The following is a 23,773-nucleotide window of genomic DNA, read 5'->3' on the forward strand; positions in this document are numbered from 1 at the left end:
CATAACCTCTGTTTTTATACAATGTATTAGATAAGTGGCTATCAGTCATGAACAAACAAAGCAGCAGAATGTAGTCCAAGTCTCAGCTACTGGGAGTCGTCTACCAAAACATTTCAAGCCCTACTTTTCCACATAAAAAGAGCAGACAAAACCTCAAAAGACTGCAGAGCTCCAGTAACAGAAGAAAAACTAAGACAGCTGCACAACAGAGATTTTTCTTCTTAACGAGACACAGCTGCTTGTCATTAAAAATGGCGTCGTAACATTGTAGGAATAGACTCCTATATTACAGCCTGATTATTAACAATGCTGGGTGTCACATGTGACATGACTCAGACAAAATCAGCTACTTTTTCGCATTGCATTTATTTACTTCCCTATCAAACCATTAGACAACCTCCAGCCAAAAGCCAAAAAAGTAATAATATTACCATACCCTATGTTACGATATTCAATGTCAGGCTCATTGAGCATAACCGGTGGAAAAACATCCATCCATTGATCATATTCTCAAGGTTCTTTTTGAAGCGTCACCATTCACAGTAAGTGCTTCACAATAGTATGAGCCATGTAAAATCATAGCAAGCATTCGTAAAAAAAACTGAAACTGAAACACCCATTAAATATACAGTTAAAAAACACAGGACACATGACAATACGCAAGAAAAAAAGTCATCTAAAAATATTTTTTTGTAAAAAGTAATTGACTTTTAAAAGTGATTTAAAAGCAGTTCAGTGTCAGATTGAAGTTAGCATTTCCTAATGGAAAAATATTTCTGTTTCTCTCCGAGTCATGTGTGCATAGGAGAAGAAATGAGTCAACTTAAGGTTTACACTTTCTACCATGTTTTAAAATGTACAAAACTTGCATCAAAATCCAACATGACCCTGAAAGTCCATACTTCTGATTTGATTTGAGTTGACAAAATGACAAACTTATGAAAGTACATCACAAGTAAAATATTAGCCATTGTTGCATTCATTTAATTTCTGAAAAATGTCGTTCATCCCAATATTAATGACAGATAAGCAGGTTGTAAGTGAGGTCAAGGTCTTATGGTTGTCAGGCTCAACAGGAATGTCAGAGTGGTCAGCATAGCTGTGATAACTACGTAACTACGATATGATTATGTAAAAAAGCAATGCAAAACAAAGTCAAATAACTAAGTTATTAAAAATATTTTTTACTTATATTTCAAAAGTTGCTTTAGTAATGTAAATCTATCTGATAATTCTGAATGCCAATGCTATTTGCGACTCATGCCACGTGGATGGAGCTTCAATAGATTAGGCCCCATAAACCGAAATCTGTCATTATAATGGAGGGCTTTATGTGTTAATTGTTATCAGGTTACTGATGTGACTGTAAGCTATGGGGGAGTGGTAATGAATGGATGTTTCTCTTTACAGGTTTAATTTAGCCCCCCTAAAACGAGAAGGGTCATTAAGTCTGAGATCAGGGCAGCGGTCATTAAAGTCATTAAAGTGGAGAAAGAACCTTTATCAGAATCTCCTTCTCCACCCTCCCTTTTTCTGCTGCGTGCTCAATGCAGCATGAAGGGAAAACACAGCTCTGTGTGAGCAGCAAGGGCAGCATCATGCATCCTTGCCTTCCACGGACCTTTTACGGCAACTTCCCCAATTAACTTTAATGGCCAATAATATCATTTTATGCTTTTCACTCTATTCTCTCAATTCAAACTCCCCCATGAATCCATTTTAAGCTCCTCTGTGCCCTCTGCCTCCCGTCCTGCAGAGCCAACTCCTCCGCCTCCATTCTTCTGCTCCGGCTTCACCTCTCCAGACCCGCAGTGTCAACGGTTTAAACGGATTGCTCATGCAGCCAGTTAACCTTCTCATCCCATAAAAAGTATAATTGGTTTACTATAGAAAGGAGCCTTTTCCATGCTAAGGATAATCCCTCAGCTTGATTAATGCTTCTCTAATCAATTGGTGTCTGGGAGACCCGCCTCTTCAGTCACATCCTGTAAAGGGGAACAGCTGGCCTTTGTAAAAGGTCAGGGAGAGGGGGGTCACCTGGGGTCAGAGGGGCTGATGGATCATGCAGGGGGTGTCAAACCACTTACACACATTAACAAAACTCTGGGTTATTTTTAGGGAGTCGTCAAAGAGTGTGTAAAACAACCGCAGGCTTTAGGTTGCATTTGTATGTGTGTGTGTGTGTGTGTGTGTGTGTGTGTGTGTGTGTGTGTGTGTGTGTGTGTTCATGCATGTGTACGTTTCAGCAGCCTTTACTACTCGAAATGGTTCAGTGGAAACAGCCATTTTGCCAAAGGATTATGATTACAAGGAAGGCCGTTGTGTTTTTTTAAGATGCAGGGATTAATCCAAACGACTTTGAATTAGAAATGAGTTTATGAAGGGTAAAAGGTTAAGTTTAGGTGCAGCGACGAGGGTGAAGGTTAAGGTTGCAGGGTCAGGGATTGTAATAGGATCTCCCCAAAAGTATATTGCAAGTGTGCGTTTGTTTACCGTGCAGGCACTCCCAATATGAGCTCATGCACATGTGTCAAGCTGCATGAATATAAACGCTGCTCAAAAAAAACTAAAGAGATGAATGGAAATTCTTCATTTGGACCAAATTGCTCCAAGATGTCTTATGCATTGACATCACGCAAAATGAGAAAGGATCCCCGGGTGTATTGCTCTTGTAATTTTCTCTTCAAACAGGACGGGCCATCATCCTCGCAGCCAGCACTGCTGACGGGTTTGTGCTCCATTCAGAACATATTTGAATAAGACTTGGAAATTGACACAGAGCCTGCTGTGATGTATGAATACCAATGTCACCTCTGACAGAGTAGAATGGCAGACTGGGAAATATCAATTCATTATGAGTTTTGGATTGGGACAAACTATTTCACTTTGAACATACCTAATGTGCTCTTCCCCCTATAGGCATGACTGCATATTCTCTGTGGAACCGTCCTCGTGACAATGAACTTATCTTCACCAAACACTGTAATCAATATACAATTTTACCACTGACAGACACTTAAAGATGACCACGCTGAACAAGATGTCACCCCAGAGGACTTTGAATAGTAAATAATGAATCACTATATTAGTACAATGCCTGTTGTATAAATTAGCATTCAAAGTGGACATCTAAATTACTTTGAATCCATAAGTGTCACTTGTCACACTGAGAAGATGTATGCTTTTGTCTCCGACATGATCCTTGTTACTTAAAAAGAGACCAAAAAACTGACCTCACTTACTGTATGTGAGCGTAGATAGACTGGTAGGGTAAACCCAGAAATGAAAGGTGCATTAATCTCTGAGATACATTGATGCTAATAACCATAGACTCCTGATGCAACAGAGGCAGTGATGAATTATGTCACTAGTCATTTGCAGCTATCAGTGTGCCACCTCTCTTCTTATTCTCTGCCTTTTCTTCCCTTTTCCAGCCTCTCAACTTTCCATGGGGTGTCACAGCTGATCGGCTGGTGATTTAGTTAAAGTTGTAAACAACAGCAGCCATCTGTCTCTATCAACTTTAATAACAGCTCAATGCTTATTCCCTTATTTATAAGTATCCGGAGCGCAGGCAGCAGGCGCTCGGTGTTGGCATAGGGGGGAAATCACAGCGCGGCCCGTGTTAGTATGCACATACATGCTTCCCCTGCACACAGACTCACTGCGACAACACTGCAGCGAGAGATGGGGGAGATGGTGAAAAGGGAGTGGGGGATGGATAAAGAGGGGGGGGGGGGATAAGGGGAATAGGATGGGAGATCTGTTTCTGAATACTCTCAGCATCTCCTTGAGGTCACTGGCTTGGACTATTTCATACGGAGAGATGCGGAGAGGCATAAACAGACACCCAGCAGATCTTTAATTGCAGCACAGCAAGGTGTACGGAATAAATATTTCACCCACACACGCAAGAAAATACAATTTGAAACAAATCTGCAGGGAACTAGTAAGCGAGCCCCTCATTGTGTTGTTTTATTATTAATACTCCTGAGCCAATGGGCTGTGGAATATGCATCGAGTGACCTGCCCTTCCCTCTTCTTATGCTAATAGTCATTGACATTTCCTGCACACAAGCACGGCTGTCCTGGACCCCTCTGCAGTGGACCAGAAAACCACTGTACATTAGCAACAATAAAATCCCTCAAACGGTGCAATAATCCACCCTGAGACATTACCATACTGGAATTACAGCTGTCCATATGCTGCAACGTTGACCTGATATCGCTGAAGAGATTTGGTTGTCATCTTAAAATAGGCTTTGACCGGCAGGTATTCTTTGTATGTGAAAAACTACAGCGTTCAATCTTCTGCCCATTTATCATTCCTGTCTACTTTTCTCCAGCCCTCCATTCATCTATCCGTCCATTCATCTCTCCATCCATCAGTTCATATAGCCTTTGTTCCACATGTGGATCCATCTGTCATGGCCTGCGCGATGCCTGTGCTTTTATATATAGACATCTCAGTCCAACCGGCCACCTTTTTCAAATTGCCTAAAATACACAATTTTGGTGTTGTCGGCACAGAAAAGCTTTTGACTGATTTTTCTTGGGAGACAATAATTTCATCCATCACTATGACAAAAAACAAGTTGAAAGCAATGTATGCTCCACGACTTGCAATTCATGTCATTCCTTTGATTACATTCACAGTATTCATTGGTACAGTGAGTCTAGTCCTGAGTGGGCTCGACGGAGGATTCAGAGCCACATTATGTCTTTCAGATTGTGTCTGGTATTATTTCACCTGCATCACCAGGAGGCCCCGTATCTCCTGCGGGGGAAAAGAAAAGCAGGATCATGCTGGAGAGTTGAGGAACTGTGATTTTCTGGTTCAGAGAGCCCACTCCCATCCCTGCCACCTCTGCTTCTTTTTCCCCCACTTTGCTGCCAGCTCAGTCTTTTTCTTTAGCTTGAACTTTTAACAGGCTAAAATTGCTTCTTCCTCTAAGATTTAAACACTTTAGAATGAATTTAAATCAATGTACTAAGGCAATAAAACGTGTTTAGCTTATACTATATCAAGGTTTGTCTGCGCAAAGTAATACAGCCGCCACAGTCACTTCGTCTTTCTTGATCTTACTTGTAAAAACTGTTATTTTGTGATCAAAACAAGGGGATCAATGAATAGATGGAGATGGAATAACAACCAAGCAAATTGGATTTCCTGGCTCCAATACAAGCCGATTAACCTTACACTGAGGCAATTAACAGTGAATGGAGTGGTTCAATATCACAAAAGTGAGGCCCCCAGAAGTTATTTGCAGAATAGTTTATCTCTATTGAATTGCATGGTGCCAGTCCTATCACAGCCAATCCACTCAGCTGTAACCACCACTGTGCTAACCGGTAAATGTGACCCTGTGCCACGTCATCTTTTAATGATGATTCATGCTGGGCTTTCTGCCCCTGCAGTCGGATACTCCTAACCTCTCTGCATGTTAATGATGACTTTCCTTTCGACTGGGCGCTGTAGGTTCATCTAGGACAAAGAGTAGTGCAAGGGTTTATACATGGCTCACAAGAGGCCCTCGGCAGACCTGGCTGTGATAAACACATGATTAGGGAGACAAATGATATTAGGGCCAATCATCTCTCGCCCACTGTGGTCATTAAAACACCACACAGCAACAATAGATCAGTACTAATTGGATGCAGAATATGACCATAACAACACATTACTCCCATCAATCATGGAGTCTGTCTTTGAGGAGAACTTGAGTTGACCTAATGATTTACATCACGGTTGCTGCTATTTCTTTCTTTTAGTGCAGCTATAAAACTCAGACGGTCTATGGTAAAGATTGTTTCATTTGTTCTGGCAAAAGAGTTGTCGTCGTCGTTGTGGTCATTAGATAGCTTGAATGTGTGGTTTACACTAAGTCTTATCGAATACACATCTGGTGGACAGCTGTGCTGGAAAATTATTATTATTGGACAATATCTCCTGGTTTAAAATGTGGACTATTTTTGTTTCTTTCTGATAAGCATCTTGGATTTTTAAGGCTATTTACTTGATATTTTCTAAAACTATTGCCTTCACTATTTGTTTTAAAGATTTTTGGCATTTTGCATTTCCCAAAAAGTGCAGCTGTTCCTTTAATACATGTATGGTTTGATTTCAAGGTTATGATGATACTCCCAGTTTGAATATGAGATTTCCAACTTTTGATCTGCCTCCTCTTTCCCCCATTTAAACCTTTCATGTTCAGAAGTTCAAAAGAATACCTTATATTGCGCTGCCAATCTAATGTGTTTTTCATTTCTCTCGCTTTCTTTTTGTCTATTTTCAAAGATGTTTTGGGGAATAATTCTTGTGGTAATTGTCTCAGGTGTTTGAGATGTGGCTGCCCTTCTTGTTTGGTTGTTGCAGCCTGTGGCTTTCTATAAAAATGTGTTGTTTCACAGTGTTAAATTGATGCCTGCGAAGGTCCACAACCGAAGAGATGTCTCCCTAATAAAGTCAGTGCTGACAGTGTGCAGGGATGCAACCTTTTCTTTCACCTCACATTATCATAAAACTACATTTTAAAACCCCTTGAAAATATTTAAAAATATACAGAGTTGGGTTTTCCAGAAGGATCTGAGTGTGTAGGCGCCTTTGGCAAATCCATCTGGAATCTCGCTCACAAGATGCTGCCTCATTAATAACATATCATTTTGCACAACACCTCTGTTGCTCAACACGAGGTGTACTCCTTCTAGACCGAGAGGAGACATGCAGTCTGCTTCCTCTGCAACACACTTTATTTATTTTTTTACAGCCATTAAGCTACTCTCTTGGAAAATCAATTTAGGTATGCTTGTCACATTATAAGCCAACCCAAGGTGAAAATGCTAGTATTTCCATTAATAACACTGTATGATACATGTTTTATCACGTTTACCTTCAACATAATGACCTAATTATAGGTAAAGGATGATATATTATTTATAGCATCCTTAGATCCTTTTGTATAAGCTGCTAAACCTTCTAACCTTGTTACTGGTTATTACAGTTCTTCCAACACTCCCACAGGGAAGGTGTTCCTGGAAGAAGGTGAATGCAACACATTTTGCATCAAAGGAAAATCAGACATTTTGGGTAATTATTATTATTGGTGACTTATTATCAATCAGATATTATCAATAAATGTCAGCACTCTCAAACCATAAATGACCATCTGACCCCTATGGGGCTGCCCTCCTAACAGCCTGGAATCACCACACAGCTAGTGTATGCTAATGTGTTCCATGAGTTCACCTGGAACTCCCAAGGGGGTAAGCCAGCCTCCACAAAGCGTACCTCCTCTGGAGCCATTTTGTTGTTATCAAGCACTCACCCCCCGTTAGCATCCCATTGACTGCCATTCATTTTGGCGTCACTTTGACAGCAAATAACTTTACATCTGAAGAGACTCTATTTGTCCATTGTTTATTTCTAAAGAAACACGACAATGTATAAAAGGCTCCATTACCTTGTACCTCACGTTATGGCTCCGTAGCAGACATTTTTGTAAAAATAGGCTAAAGATTGGGTCATGACCACACAACTTTCTGTCGCATAGTAGAGGAATTACCGTATAGTACAGGAGAAGCTCTCAGGCAGTTTGGACTTACATTAGCTGTTTAAGTTTAATTACTAATGTTAACTATCATTTTAGTGATCAATAATTAGCCTGTGCCTATGTTATCTCCTTACATATACCTACGCTCTCCGTCTCTGTAAGATTGGGAATGATTGAGATTTCTCTTGGCACAGCTACCAGAAGACTTCCAACTTTCAGACAGGTTGCTCACGTCACATTTACGTTGTCTCTCTCAGTTGGAGGCTGCTCAGTAACATCACTGGAAAAGTGCTTCTAATATCCTTCACTAGTCTCCGTGGAAATCTACGGCGTCGCTTTGTCCATTAATTTTACTGTCTATGGGAACTCCCAGACAGCAAGTATGTTGCAAGTATGTACTGTGCAATTCTGGGGTGAAGTTGCAACATTGTTGCATTTTTCATAGGGTTTGCTTAGCGTCACATGGTCGAAGCGGTCGCTGGTCTATTGGACAGAATATCCATTATATATCCATAAACTCGCCAATACTTCTGGTCTCAGAAATAATGGAGCAACACCACATTTATAACATCTTGGGTTTTTCTGGTTTTGCTTTAGTTTTTCTAATATTTTAAAAGTAGGCAAACAATATGAGCAGCTGACAAGACAGCGAGTGGAAAAAGGGGGAAAAGTGTTGTCACACAGACGAGGAGTGATGTATGCTCATAATAGGTTATGGATTTGAGCGTTATCTTTTAAATCATATACAAGTCTGTAAATTGTCTGCAAGGTTTAAATTGCAGGCTAGTAAATGCAGTGTTTTTGGTTCACTTCCTATATTTGGGGCGGATTGGATTCTCACCTAAAGTGAACCAAACTCTAGTGCACTTGGAAGAGAACCAAGACCCCTGTTTTCAAGAGTTTGGTTGTTTGGTCCGCACCAGAGTTCGAATTAGCTTTCACACCACCCAAAACCAAACGGATTATCCGATGAAACATTCCAGGGTTGGGTTTAAAACATAGCAAACGGCTCATGTGTGAAAGCAACCTAAGTTGGTTTATCTTTGCCGTTGTTTTTGCGGTTTGGGAGTTCCAGGTGAACTTGTGAGCCGTTGCCGTAGAGCCAGAGGTTTACGGTGGTCAAAAGTTCTGCGGCCACATGGCTATTCATAGATGGGTCTGAACGTGTAGAGAGGGACAAGCAGGGGCTGAGTGAATTAATGTGCTGTGCGCAGCTCTACAATGAAATAAGATTTTACCCATTTTAAATATAAAAAATTGAAAATGAACTTGTTGCGATCAACGTTATTATTGTGGCATGCCACCACAAATAAATCAATGTATGGGAAACACATTCCCATCCTCCTCCACAGACACTATCATCTGGTCACAGGCACAATCAATCTCCTGTCAAATGCATTGACCAGTAAAGAAAGTATGGGAATTCAATGGCAACACATTGTGATGATGCTTCCACACACTTATGTCAAAAAGCTGACAGAATCCAATAAAGGTTGAGTCAAGGATGCAATGGCCGCACTGGTTCAGGGGTCAAACAAGAAGTCAAAGTTCCAAGACAGAGGGATTAAAACCTGGACGTGTGCGAAGAAGAATCTATTTGCGATCGGATTATTGACAGGACAGGTGAAGGTTTTGGTAGGATTGCTTTGGTGATGAAAGATGGACGAGTCTGTTCAGTCTGTTCAGACTGTGCACTGCTGAGTAAAAAGGTAAAGACAGGAAACAAAGCTGAAAACCATCAGACAGAGGGGAAGGAATTCCTCTGTGATTATTGACGAACAGCTGTAATACTTATCACCTTTGCAGAAACGTGATCTCGGAAAGGATTTTTCAGATTTCACAATCTTTAAATAGACATGAAAGTAGAAAACTTTTATCGTCCTTGCTCTGTTTTTAACTTGTAGCCTCACAAATGTGATGGTCAGTGTGATATTGTTTTGTCATGAAATCTATAAGCAATACAAACTGAGTAATTTGCAGCAGACTTTTTATGGTTAAAAATGGCATGAGTCATGTACTTTGGTAGTGTTATGTTACAATCTGGCATCTTATATACAATCTAAAAGAGCCGGAGAGTGATTGGTTGGTTAGCATACCTGCCTGAGGCCTGCTTCACTTATATGGTTTAATCATGTACATTTAATAAGTATATTACATTGTACACTGTATATATGTTGCTTCTGTGATATACAGTACATACTGTTAAACATTTTGAACGAATCTCATGTTGGAATATGTTGGTTTTCCAGTTTAAAAGAGAGGTAAAGAGGAAGGATGTCACGTTTTTATCAACATGTTGAATTATTGTGTTTAGTCCATAATATATCATCACAATTCCCCTGAGCCAATTGCAATGTTCCCAAATATCTTGTTTTATCTTACCAACAGTTCAAAACATATTTGATTTACAGGTATATGAAAAAAGAAAAAAGAAGCACCCATTTGGGAAACTGGAACCAGCGAGAATTTCGGCTGGTTCCAGTCTAAATGATTACTGGTGATCAACAAATCAAATAATTGACTAAGCGCTCTAGCATGATATCTTTCAAACACATGAACTATGATTACTTATAAAAGGGTTGATTGTCCATTAACTCTCATTATGTACTATATACATTTTGTCCACCATGAATGTATTTTCTTCCAAACAAGAAAACACCAACTCGGTCTTAGAGGTAAAGTGCCCCAGAGGGAGACGTCCAGATCGAAACGCCAGAGTGTGGAACGGTTCATGGTGCCAACAGAATGACGGATAGGACCTCTGAAGATGCGGGGTGAAATTAGATTGGAAGTGTCCATTCATTTGTTTGACAGAAAGCCCTTCTGGATTGTCATCATGATCTCACCTGTTAGATGGCCCACATGAAAAGGGCTGACTGGACTGCTTCTCTCTTCCATTAACAACTGTGTCATATTCCATTTTTTACCAGTAAACCTACTTGAGCGGGCATACTGGTAAACCCTCTCAGGCTGGAACGCAGGTTGATTAGTTACTACTAAGGGCTCATGTGCTCATGAAATCTTATGTTGTTTAAAAAGCTCTAAAAATTCTGGCACCCAGAAGTGCTGATCTGTATGCCAAGTCACAATCAAGCCAGGAGACATGCTGTATAAACTTTAGTTAAAGGCAAATTAAAAGACCTTGTTGTTTCAGACAATAAACCACAAATAAGAATCACCATTCATGCCAACCATTTTCTATAACAGCACAGTTTTAGATTTGTTTTACCTTTCAGGCAACTACTGATTTTTTCTTTTCTTTTTCATGGTATAGAATAAACACATATATACTGTTGCCTCTATTAGTTTGTCAGAGTTACATTATTGTTTTGAGCACATGCAGTTTTGAGTCAGAATGTTTCCTCATGTGGCTTGGCTCTTTTAATATGACATGACACTGTTTTAAAAGGTCATTTATTGAAAGCATTTGGACTTTTTACATCATGTGCTGTTTTTTTGCAAGAAATGACAATTTAAGGAGGGTATTTCTAGACTAGTTTTTCAAAGGATGTCAAAATATCGTAGAGACTAAAAAATGTAAAACTATTTGAGTTCATAAGAGGAAGCAGGTGTGCTTCTCCTACACTGAACTTCATATTTCAATACTTGTCTGATTTCCCAGAAACAGAGTCAGGGAAAATAATTGTGTTGATCTTTTGGTCGAATTGTATTCACAGTCAAAGCGCTGACAGATCTGCTGACGCGTTTCAGCAAAGCATGAAAAACCATTTGTGCGGTCCAAATTGATGACTTTAATGTACCTAAATATAAGAGTCACATTTCTAAACTAAACTTATAATGGAAGTATGCTTTTTTATCTTTTGTTGTTTAAAGATCAGATGCTTCCAGTTGCTGACTTGTAGCCCTGTCCTCTGTTGTCCTCTTCTGAAATCCAGAAATTCCAGCAGTGGGCAAAGTAACTGCTGAGTCACTGGTGACAACTTTATCAAGTCCCTGATGATTTACTGCTGCCATTTGTGCTATGGGACAGTAACATCTTACTTAATGCACCTTTAAGGTACAAGAGTGCTGTAAAAACACCTCAGGGCGATGTTAAATCTTTTATGTGTGTGTGATTGGGGCACATCCAGCCTTTGCGGTTTCCCTTCGCCTTTCTTAGTCTCGCCTTCTGCAGCTATGATTGTGATGACCGTTGTTGAAGGGCACTCTCAATAAGTTTATTAGAAAGTATCATCAAATGGCACTCAGCTCCAACATCTGACAACTCGCAGGTGAGTTACTCCCTTTAAAATGACAGTTTGCCCTTCAAAAACTAACGCCAAAGGCAGAGATATAGTTCGTTATAGTCCACTGGCATAAACTGTTTTAGCACCCTTCATAAAACAGCACTTTCTTCTCTGTCCCTCTTTGAAACATCTATTTTTCTTTGGGGTCTAATGGGTCTTGTTGGAACTCCTAATTGGCAGTCACTGTACCCACTGTCCTTTGAGCTGTAGGTGTTATGTGTGGGGTGGGTTGGGGTTGGTGGGGGGGGGGGGGGGGCTTTGATGTACTCAAAAGTTAATTCTCTCTTCACTGCTGTGGCAGCAGAAACAGCAGTGACCAGATGGGATGGTAATTGAATGGGAGAGGTATAAATGGAGCCAGTGTCATAAGTCTACAGCACTGTACTGCGAGTCCACAGGACCAGCTTCTCATTATTACTGGGGCTAAAATAGCATCAATGCTTTCACAAAGACCTACAGTACCATGTTCACTCAGCTGCTATTCCATATGGACCTTCATGCCTTTGTTGGTGTCAGAGCACTTGATGTTCGGAGAGAGAGAGAGAGAGAGAGAGAGAGAGAGAGAGAGAGAGAGAGAGAGAGAGAGAGAGAGAGAGACCTTTCATGTCTCTCCTTCCTATTTCCTTTGAACCAACTTTAACTGTTAATTGCTTTCATTTACCAGATTTACCCTCTGGTACCTTTTAAAAGATTAAAACAATAGTACACTGCATTTCATTTTCTTTTAAAGCTATAGTACGTAGTTTCTGTCGCCCCCATGAGGAATTCTAAGTAATGACAACAACACAGTCGGCGCATCCACATGATACAAGCCTTCCGTGATCGCGCATCGCCCCCACCCCTCCTCCACACAGTTGCCTGTAGCCAACAAGGAGACGGAGGATTAAAAAAACATGATGGACTCTTCAGAAGAGGTCATTTATCTTCACTAGAGCTTCTGTGCAGGAAAGTCACCGGACGAATAGAGCTAAAGTTTTCCTCTGACTTCTACTAGCTCTAAGGGTGCCTGGGTAGCTCACTCCTCGACGCACGGCCGCGGGTTCGACTCCGACCTGCGGCCCTTTGCTGCGTGTCGTTCCCCCCCCCATCTCCCCTTTCATGTCTTCTGCTGTCCTATACAAATAAAGGCCTAATATGGCCAAAAAATTATCCAAAAAAAGAAGCTGTATGCAGAGAGCATGCAGTGAAAGTGCACTGCTTGGTATCCACCACACATCTTTCCAGTATATAATGGCAAAATATACCCAGGGTTACTGTTATCAAGGGTCAATGTGCAAACAAAGCAAATTCAGCTGTAAATGTTCTGTTTAATGCTATCAACAAAAACCGTCACATCCCTCGGCACTCTACAAGAGGAATCCATTGACCCTCTCTCTGTGGCTCCTGCAGGAGTAGGTCTTAGAGTCTGAGAAACAAAAGCTGAGGCATAGATGGCGGTTCAGCAGATAGGATTAGGCTAAGTCTTCAAAGAAGTCCCTCTCCGCCAAAGCTGCTCACTTCAGTAATGCCAATGCTGTTTGTTAGTTCTTATCCGTATTTGCCTCTCTCCCTCTTTCTTTCTCGCTCTCTTCTCTCTCTCACCTGCCAGTAGTGAGGAGGGGTAAAACATTTCAAGACTTCAACACTTCAGTGAAAATACACTGACAGGTGCATATTTACAGAGGGGGTAGTTAATACCGGCCCCGAGAGTGGGCCACATTTAATGCAGTGTCTTTGCCTGAGGCGAGGCCAAGGGACCCTCATCCTAACACTGAGCCCCTCCCTCTCTACCTGCAAGAAGTGTTTTTCTCCATTTCAATTGGCCTTTTATGCTGGAAAACTACAGCTCTCTCCCTCTCCTTTGCCCTCTCACCGTCGGTCGCTCATTTGATCACACACTCATACAGGACTCCGGGGGAAAATAAACATTTAATCAAAACCTTTTGTTTAATGCCTGTGCTGTCTTTACTAAGTGTACAGGGAGCTTTTGTCATTAAAACAGCCAAATGCTCTATTAAAGGGGTGATAGAATGCAAAACCGATTTAACCTTGTCATAGTTGAATAACGACAGTTCGGTGGGTAAATAAGACATACATAGAAGCTCAAAATCCCATTAATACCCCTATCCTCAGCAAATCTCACATTTTGAAACTGCCGCTGAAAACGGGCGAATCTCAACAAAGCTGGATCCTGACGTCAGGATCCCAAAACCATCAATCAATCAAGTCTTTGTCACGCCCCAACATTTGCATAGGCTACACCACTGACCTGAGGTCAGCTTAGTCTTCTGAATCTAGCTAGGTCATGCAGATCTCCAGAGGTACGCTATTTAATTACTAAATTCACTTCTGAGACTTTTTTATGCGAGAAATCAACTATGTAGAGGTCAAATATGGGCCGTTTTACAAAAATTGATGGCTAATTGCAAAATCTGTCCGACTGTGTGTCACAGTTCAGCAGGAGCTCAGCAGGCTACGTGATAGCGACCGGTGCTGCCTCACCACCCGGCGTGTCCTACTTCATAGACTCGTTGTGAGCTAGCTGGATCTCCGTCACGAAGGGAAGCCAGCGGCGCTCCATACCCGCGCAAAGTCACCGGTTACTGGGTTACTGGACTACAAAATGCAGAGGCCCTGATGGAGCTCCAGGGCCTGCAGCTAGCCACGATCTTTACCCATAGGATTGAAGGGACAGTCGCAGATAACGAAATCCCTAATGTTCACAAAAATGCATTAAATTGAAATCAGACACCATAGTTAGCTTTATAAGACCTTGGGGTACATGTTGTATAAGTGAAGTGACGAAATTCAGACTGTAAATATGCGTTTATTATGCCGAAAGTGAAGCTAACTAGCTGCTACCTGTACACATAGGCTTGAAGAGAGAGTAGCACCTAACGAAATCCCTAATGTTGTAGTTAGCTTTATAAGACCTTGGGGTACATGTTGTATAAGTGCAGTGATGAAATTCAAACTGTAAATATAGCTACTCTAGTTATGCTGGCAGCTGGCAGCCAGCCCCGAGCCCGAGAAACGGTGACTTTCACTGGGTATGGAGGTTGCCGTTTTGTCGTCAGACTGTGTGGAGCTCCTAGCTAAAGTCCAACAAGTCTTACCAAATTTGCAATTAGCCATCAATTTTCGTAAAACGGCCCATATTTGAGCTTTATATAGTTGATTTCTCGCTTAAAAAAGTCTCAGAAGTGAATTTAATAACGAAATAGCCCGACAAACAACGTATAACTTTGCAGTGTCTGAAATATGAGACCTGCTGTCTCGTCTCCAATGTGTTTCTATGGGGTTCGCTCAAACCAATCAGCGCACAGCTCATCTAAATATTCATGAGCAGACCATATTTGGAAGAAAAGCTCTTGTTCCAAATAGAGCCATATTCACAGGGTAGTTAAGGGCCTAATAAAATAGCATTCGGGCAATTTTCAGCCCAACCAATGTTACATACCCTATTAGGAGACCTTAAGGAACAGTGTGAAATACCCTATATAATCATTCTATCACCCCGTTTAAATAAAACTGAGAGGTTATACCTGTATTATTATCCTGGTGTCTGTCTAAAGAGCAGAATAGTACTACCAACTAAAATGTACATCAATATGAGAGTTATTGATCGCTTTGTGGGTACTGAATTTTTTTACCATGTGTTAGGAAATTAATCAACTAACAGTAAGTCACTCACTCACAGTGCAGTTTGGGCAGTTTCCAGTTAGTCCGCAGAGCTGTCAAGCATGAAAGATTGAACGCAAGGACGCTGACAAGTAATTAATATCAATTACTGGAGGAAAGTGTGTGAATGTGACTTCACCAGACGACTGTGGTTTCCAAAAACCACACAGCCTTGGTGGCAAATGGGACCCATATATAATAGAGTCCAATGCAGTGTATTTCACACTCCACTAAAGGCGCTTAAAAGCAGGATTTAAAATTCTCGAAGCCATGAGTCCCAGCTCATCATATGGTTGCCACTGCTATTGCTCTACTCATAATTGCACTTGTGGACTTTTCTCTTTCACAGTGAAAGGTGAAAGCGACTGCCTTTGTGCACACCGTCTGATAACGGCAACAAAAGGATGAGAAGCAGCCAAGTGAACAAAGCATTTTGTAATCAATATCGCTGGTCAGTCGGAACAGAAAGAGGTGTTGATCTGTTGACTGAAGTAGAGTTTACATAGATTTTCTTTTCTCACGCTGCAGATGTCAAAGGAAAACCCGAGCCAGGAGGATAATAAGAAGCACTTCCACATGACCCAAAAAATAAGAGTACAATCCAAAGAAAACCAGGTTGATTGAAGACACCTTGGAAGGTTCTGGGGCAGCGATCCATGTCAGGGCAGAGGAAGGTCAAGGCATAGCTTGTTTATCTCTGTAAATTAAAACGGTCGTCCTGAACAATAGGTGGATGATTTCAATTAAAATTGAGCAGCGCATTGTGGGCAAGATCTCAGGAGTCACTGAAGAACAAACTCTATAGCTTAATTGCCTTCACATTATCCCCTGCTGCGACTAAAACCTCTGATGTCCCTATGGGTCGAGCTGATGCCCTCTGGGCAAACACAAATGTCTAGTCACTGGAATTTGCCAGATGCATTAGATATCATTTTAAGTCATATCATCATCTAGTCATATTTATTCACAATATATCAATGTTATGGCAACAGCTCTTGCTTTTAAATTGTGGCATCTGTACATTTCTTATTACAAATATATATGAGAACAAGTTGCTATATTTCTCAATATCTGTTAAATAGCAGTTGTCCATTTCACATGCTATCTCCATTCAGCAGTGAAAAACTACGATTGTGTTTGTGTCCTTGTCATCACATGTACAACAGTAATTTATAACCTATTATGTACAGGAGGAAACTAGTTGAAAAATACTGTGAATCACAAGCGAATGAACACAAATGTGATGAGAAAAATGTGATACAATTACATTTAATAGACTTCTGCTAAATATTGCAGTCCAACCTCCATTAAGAACTGTGATACGTCAAATGAACTGGCAAATCTGATTATTATTGCAATATTTAAAAAAAAAATAAAACTATAGAGTACACAAAAACATTGCAACAATCTCTTAAATTTCTCTTACTGGATATTTTTAAAAAATACGAAAGTCAACTCTAGACTAGACCAAACGTTTTTCTCCATCCAAATCTGCTCTTTCTTAGGTGTGTCCTACTTGATTATAGTTATTAGCATAGATAACGCCATTAAAACACTAGGCCATATAAGGGCAGGTATTGTGCTCTGTGCGTGCACTGGTTTTCTTAGTCATCCTTGAGTCCAAGTTGATGTTTGTGCCAAATTTGAATGAATTCCATCAAGGCGTTCCTGATATCACATTCACAAGAATGGGACGGACGTGAGGTCACAGGGACCATGTCCTTTGACCACTGGATTCTAATCCTTGAGTCCAAGTGGACATGTGTGGCAAATTTTAAGAAATTAAAAGCGAAAAAGATGCAACGTTTCGACCCTATTGGGTCTTCTTCAGGCCTGATTTTGCCTGAAGGAGACCCAATAGAGTCGAAACGTTGCATCTGTGCATCTATATTAAATACGGGAGCTTAAAGCAGTGTTGCGGACATTACATTTTTTTCGCTTTTAGTACTTTAATTTGTCCTGCACCTGCCAGAAGGTGGGATGTGCACACAATTACTTTTTTTAAAAATTTGAAGAAATTACCTCAACGCGTTCCTGAGATATCCCATTTATTTACATTATTCATTTCTGTGATTAATACTGACATTCATGTCCTCCTTGCTATGGAGGGAGATATCCGTATTAATGCACACAGATACAGAAAATGTGTCAAAAGAATTTCCTTTTTCATGTGGGCAGTAATGATGTGGTTTGCAAACATCTGGAGATGAAAGTCAAATTGGATTGCTAAATTTAAATTTGTGCACAAATGTGGGGAATGAAATTTCAATTTTAATGATCAACTTCAGTGGAACAATGTCAGCTTTGGGCTTTAATAGTTTAATAGTTGGAGATAGGATGTGTTAAAGATGTAAGACATGCTTTGTGTAACTATTATTCCCATGATAAATACCATTTAGACAGCCTTATGTTCTTGACGGAGGATTTGTACCAAAACTGCTCTCAAACAAACTAGCTTAATGAACAGGTTTGAAACATTTGGTGTGTAAACATGCATATCAAATGTGTGTGTGTGCAATTATTACTGGTGATTTCTAAGAGTTGAGATCTGATGGTGTGATCTGACGGATTGACCTTTGTTAAAAAAGTGGCAGCTGTCACTCTGTCCAACCATCAGTAACAACCTGACCTTCACAAGATGTCTGCTGTTTAACAACCAGCCTTCAGCTGCGCAGTCTTCTAACTTTTTTACTTAAATATAAAAACATGAAAACATGAATAGATACAAAGGAAATTGATTCTTAAAACTAACTGCTGTGGTATTTCCAAACTGCTTAGCAGCCTCTCTCATTTGCAATCCTTAGAGTTTTAAACTGAGGCGATTGGTTTGTTTTCATCACCATTAGGGTCCAGTGTGTTTGGAGACGCCAATGGATTGTCAACTGGCCTAATTAAAGCGATTTCATGGTTGCCACACTTTGGGGGATTTTAATCTGAAATGCTCCACTGTGCTTATGCAAACACTCAAAATCAAAAGCATATCCCTTAAAATTAGCTTCATTCCTTTTTTCCTCCCCCAAGTTTGAAAGCCTTGCCTTAGGTAAACTGATGTGCCACCCTCTAGTGGAGCTGAACGTTAGCATTTATTCTTCATAATCACATTTAGTTAAAAGCTAATTGGCAGAGGCAAGGAGGCAGAAATTGAGGGACAACAAAAGCTACAACAAATATAATTAGATCCATGCTGGCAAAGTTAGTGGGTGCTTTCAGAAACACATTTAAATGGCATTAAGATGGTTAGGAAAAGGCATGAAAAAAGTGAGGTAAACAACCAGACAAAGGAAAAACCCTGCTAAAGTTTCCCACACTTATATTATGTGGAATCATATGCTATATGCAAAGACAAGAAGCAGCTCCCATGAAGCATTGCACTTGAGGCTCCTTCCCTCCCATCGCAATTAGAGTGTAGCACATCAGTTAACCTGCATACATATTCATATCCCATCATGAGGCAGAGCCATGACTGGGTGCAGCTCTGCAGTCTTTGCGCAGCACAAAAAAAAAAACAGAGTTCCTCCACGGGGGAGGCAGAGAGGCCTCACACCCTGCAGCCACCGCCCCAACTGAAGAGGAACAAGTGTTTGAGGAGCTTGAGACTCATTTAAGATATCCCTGCCTTCTGACGGGTGTCACCTTTGTCTTCCTCCAACACCGCCAAGGCCCTTTTTAATTAAACCGGACTACTTGTTCTACTCAGCAAGCCCTTTGATATTGTCCACGGGAGCCTTATACTATAGCTTGATGTTAATTGTGGCTAATAAATCCACCTTTCTCCCCACGTTCCTCCTCCGTCCACCATCTCACACACAGGCCTGATCTGTGCCGGGAACACCTTGGATCGCTGCCAGGGAGAAGAGATGCAGCAGTGTAATGAAAAAGCACAGTGGCGCGCACACATACACTCTCATGTTAATTATTTGTTTAATAAATATGCAATAGCTACAGTTCCTGGGGCAATAACAGATCCATCTCCGTCCTGCATGTCTCCACAACAGACAGACTGAGTGAGTGGGCTTTCAGTGATACTTTCCCTGAAACTTCTGCAGTAGTTATACTCTCCACTGACTGGATGTTCATATTTGTTAAGGGCTCTTGAGGGGAAGTTGGTCTTCCTATTGTTTTGTGTGCTAGCCTAATCCTGATTAGGCATGTCCACACATAGCACTGGAGACAAGACGCACGCCCTCTCTCCCTGTCTGACTGCTCCACAAACAGCTCCGTTTTTATCTCCCAAGTCTTTAATCACCCACCAGAGCTCAGATCAAGGGTTTTACAAGGGTGATTATGAAAGTTGGTGAGCAAAAAGTACTCCACATGATGACAGTGATACACTATATCCCTGATCCTCTGTTATAGTGCAACAAGGCTATGGAAATCGTTTTTTTAATCTCTATTGGTAGATGACACTGCAAAAAAATCAACACCTACTGTATGAACAAGTAAATAAGTCAAACAGTGTGTTGCAGTCGTTGAGATATTATTGTCCCTTTGTGTATGTCCACAAGTAGCATTATTGGACTGTCAGCTACCATTTTAGCAAGTAGAACAAAAATGGTAGAGAGACTAGAACGACTGATAAGTGTCTGAATGTACGATTCTCTATGACCTCTCTGATGAGGCTTATAGAGATATAAACAGAAAGGCTGCTGCGTGGAGAAAAGACATGTCAGGTCGGTTAAATGTGATATAGCAGTATAATGTCAATAGTTCGATGTCTGTTGCTAGCTACCCAATTAGCATTAGCAGGTTTGTTTATCAGTACCATAGCAACGCTAACTTCCGCTGGAATTGTCGGATAGGAACCGCAAGAGTTCAATTTTTTTAACGCATCCGGATGACCAACTGACACGATTTCTTTTCGCACCGCACTCGTTCGGACCCCATTCGCATGCGGTCTGTGAATCTCCAGAGGAAATGAAAGGCTTCCGGTCGTTTCGAAGCCGTATCGCAGCTCATTTCAACTGCCAGTGGGAAGGCAGCGTAAGGGTGCCTGGGTAGCTTACTCCTTGACGCAGCGGCCCGGGTTCGATTCCAACCTGCGGCCCTTTGCTGCGTGTTATTCCCCCTCTCTCTCCCCTTTCAAGTCTTCAGCTGTCCAACAAAAATAAAGGCCTAAAATGCCCAAAAAATAATCTTAAAAAAGAAGGTGCTCTCAATCTGAATTCTTAATATTTTTTCAGTTTATTATATGCAAGAAAACAATGTAGTCTGGATCAACGGTAGTTCATTTCCAGGATAAAGCCTGACATCGGGCAAGCTTTGCCCCTCCACTTCTGCTCGCTGTGTGTTGCCGTTCTCAAAATCCCTTTGCTACACACAACAACCGTGAGCTAGCAAGCTACACGCTGAAAATGGCAAGTTCTGAAGAAAATTTGGATTGTGCAACAAGGCTAGACTGCATGGTTCTTTCATGAAATGATTGCAAAGATTTTCAAAGAATATGTTTACGATATTTACTCTCTATCTGGGATGTTTTGGGACCGATTGGTGAGATTGCTGTAAAAAAAAAACACACAGTGATACACTGTAAGAGCAAATTACATTTAACCATGTATCCAGCTCATTTAAATAGCTCACGTTACTGTATTGTGTCAACAGTGAACTTCATTTAATATTGTATGTGGCGTTTTCTTTTGCAGGGTGCAAATGTTCCACCAAAACAAGTTCCTTCCCGAGACTTATTTGCAGAGGCAGCGCCGCTGCGTCTGGAGTTTAGCGCCGCCCAAAACCATTGGGATTGGTTTAAATAAATGAAAACTAACCAGTGTTTTTCCTATCCTAGAATGTATGTGTGGTGTAGCCAGACATTCCTCCACAGCGCTGTGGAGATGTGGGACCCGTTTCAGAAAGCAGGTTTAGTGAAAACTCTGAGTTTGTTAAAGCGTAACTCTCGCCAAAATGCAACCTAGGGTCTTTTTGTGAATGTACCTGAGTCAAACTTTGGTTTAAAAGCATATTTAGGACAGAATCGCCACTTTTAAGATTTACCATATTTTTCTTTTTCGGTCAAATGGCCTTTTGAATGGGAGTGCTAGGGGCACTTTTATGCTAGCCTCAAAATAGCTCTTTTTAAAACACTAAGAAGACTCGACACAACATGAGACTTTGCTCCAAGTATCACCAGGGGCTCTACACCTTAACAAAAGCATTGACAACATTGTTAGTGATTACAGAGTTCACTAAAAAGAAAGGTTTTCAACAACTCACCGTAGCTCTTGTTGTTTCCACCTCGGCAGTCAAAATGAGTCGATTTCCGAATGCGAATGAACGGACTCCATATGAGGCTCCTTTTTCAACTACGAGGTCAATATTGTTTTTCAATAACGATAAAACAAGAAATACTCCATGCATTTATGTGGAACTAAGCTTTAGGAGCTTTCCATCTTTACTCTCCTCCCTGTTATGTTGCATTCAGAAATCGATTGATTTTGACTGATAAAATGGCTGCGGCCGGAAACAACAAGACCCTGTGCTGTGTTGCTTTTTTAACGAAATATATGTTCAAACTCGCTGTATGTGCGCCTGAGTATTTCCAGTTTGTTTGTGGTTGTTACCATGGTGAATCGTAGTATCATGGCTCCATTCATGCTGCCTTTTTATTGTGGTGGTGCACGCACGTGAACATACTCTGAGTTGATTGAACCAACTCAAAGCAGCTGTTCTGGAACCGAAAACTCAGAGTTTTAACTAGAGCTTTAAAGGTATGAACAACTCGGCAGATGACATATAATACAAATTAATGAATAATTAATTTTAATCAGAACCCTCAAGTTCACAGCAGACCGTGAACTCACCTCCGAGGTGGTGGAGGCTCATTTTTGCATTCTGCTCAGGCGTTCATGAGCAGCTGCGAAAGGCTGAACCTTTCAAATGTCAATACTGTGTCTGAATTGAGTCTAACACAGGAAATTCACATTCACAGGTCACATACTTATACACTGCAACACAGTTCCGGGCATGTTTGAGAAACAACCGTTATAGACTCCACCAGATAACTTTGTGTTGAAGAATCCCTGAATTGTATTCCCCCTCACAGTCCTCCACCTTCAAATGGACACCCTGTGGGTTTGTATTTTCCACTGACAGATGCTGCCTAAGGTTACTGTTTGCCCTGCGTCTTAGATGATCCTACACGCAGCTCTTTGTCACAGCATGATTGAAGAAAATATTTGACATCTCTCACACAATCATCTTTCAGCTTGTGTTTTTTTTTCTCCTTTGGCCATCCACCCATCTCCAATAACTTTTTTTGTGAAGCTCAAAGAACCTGAGACTAAGTGCCTGGAGCACTAACACTTCTGGAGTCAGGCCAAAGAGAGGGTGAGAGACAGAGAGTAAGAGAGGAGGAGACAGAAAGGCAAAGAGATGGAGACAGAGGGGGGGAGTCAGAGAGAGAAAGAGTTAAGACTGAGAAAAGTATGGTCCATTCACCTTTAGAGGAGCAATTTGGATTGAACCAACATATTTCAATCTTTGTCTTCCCTAGTTTTGCAGTGCCTCCTACAGAAGTGTACAAAGACAGACTGCCAAAGAAAAAAGACAGACAAAGACAAAAAACTAAAGAGACAGAGAAAATTGCTCCATCCATTTGTAAATGTGTTGAATTTGGGTTGAATTGATCAATTGTTTTGATGAAACTTTTGGATGACACTACAGTCCATATACTTTTGGTCTGATTTTCATTTAAAATGTCATTTAATGTTTATGAAACTCTGAGTGAGACCTATATTTGAGTTTGGGGTGAGAACACCTGCCTTTCTGGCACAAGATGAGATGAGGCTTCAGGCAAACTGAGTCTCAGGTAGTCTGAGCTAAAGAAAGATACAGGGGTGGTATTAGAGAGGGGAAAGAACAACCTGTGAGGGAAAGAAAAGGAGGAGGAATATTTGCGAGACAGTCCGTGTACTTGGTGGCCAACGGATTTTCGTTTTGAAAGGAAAAAAACAAAAACGAAAAACGGCCAGTTTCCCAATTACCATTAGTAAATAGGAAAACAAAAAACGGAAAACAAACCATTATTCGTTTTTTGTTTTGATATTAAAAAACGGAAAACGAAAAACAATCTCGTTATCCGATTTTCTTTGATGTATTTGTAGATGGAACTCGGAAATTAAAATGTGTGTATAAATCTTATTCCTTTGTCAGTACCCGATCCGTACCGCCTGTAAAATCCGTTCTGTGCACTGCCTGATCAGTTCTACGCTTGCGTGAACACCGGCAAACTTCACAGCTCTATGCACGCATTGGCGTAAGGATGTTTGGACATTCCCGGTTACCGGAAGAAAACATTAGACAGTGACAGTAGACCGTTATGAT

This window comes from Sander lucioperca, chromosome 5 (genome assembly GCF_008315115.2).
Source record: "Sander lucioperca isolate FBNREF2018 chromosome 5, SLUC_FBN_1.2, whole genome shotgun sequence".
NCBI classification, from domain to species: domain Eukaryota; kingdom Metazoa; phylum Chordata; class Actinopteri; order Perciformes; family Percidae; genus Sander; species Sander lucioperca.